At 56.9% G+C, this 733-nt stretch overlaps 1 protein-coding gene across 1 annotated transcript in view; it reads left to right on the top strand.

Annotated features, from left to right (window-relative positions):
- The first annotated feature begins 105 nt into the window (after window positions 1-105).
- The window catches only part of LGMN (legumain), a 30798-nt gene continuing 30170 nt past the window's right edge, over window positions 106-733 (top strand). The window contains exon 1 of the mRNA XM_056546061.1: window positions 106-232. The gene's annotated coding sequence lies outside the window, so the exon portion shown is untranslated. The remainder of the gene's footprint in view (window positions 233-733) is intronic.

The raw sequence follows: 733 nt of genomic DNA, 5'->3' as shown, positions 1-733 counted from the left end.
GGGCGGGAATATTTGGGATGGACAGGTGTGTGATTGGCTGTCCCAGACGCCCGGCTGTTATCGGAATTCCCGCTCAGTGATTGGTTGTCCCGGAGCTGTCAATCACCCAACTAACTCCGCCCCCCTGTTGTTTGTGTATAGGGAGTGCGGCGCCGCAGTCAGGATAAGCCGCATTGTCGTCTGTCGCACTGTGTGTCCGGAGGTGACCGAGACCGAAACCGCAGGGAGATAGGTAATATCCGGGGAGATAGTGACCGCAGAGAGATAGAGGCCGATCATATCACAGCTGGGACCTTATCTATACACGAGTGTGGGGACAGTCCACCTTCTATAGTCCTGTCAGTCTGGGGAGAGGTCCCTATATAGTCCTGTCTGGGGGGAGAGGTCCCTGTATAGTCCTGTCAGTCTGGGGAGAGGTCCCTGTATACTCCTGTCTGGGGGGAGAGGTCCCTGTATAGTCCTGTCTGTCTGGGGGGAGAGGTCCCTGTATTGTCCTGTCTGTCTGGGGGGAGAGGTCCCTGTATAGTCCTGTCAGTCTGGGGGGAGAGGTCCCTGTATAGTCCTGTCAGTCTGGGGGGAGAGGTCCCTGTATAGTCCTGTCAGTCTGGGGGGAGAGGTCCCTGTATAGTCCTGTCAGTCTGGGGAGAGGTCCCTGTATAGTCCTGTCAGTCTGGGGGGAGAGGTCCCTGTATAGTCCTGTAAGTCTGGGGGGAGAGGTCCCTGTATAGTCCTG

Source organism: Hyla sarda, chromosome 11 (genome assembly GCF_029499605.1).
Source record: "Hyla sarda isolate aHylSar1 chromosome 11, aHylSar1.hap1, whole genome shotgun sequence".
In the NCBI taxonomy this organism is placed as follows: domain Eukaryota; kingdom Metazoa; phylum Chordata; class Amphibia; order Anura; family Hylidae; genus Hyla; species Hyla sarda.
This window is presented reverse-complemented; position numbering and strand designations above follow the sequence as displayed.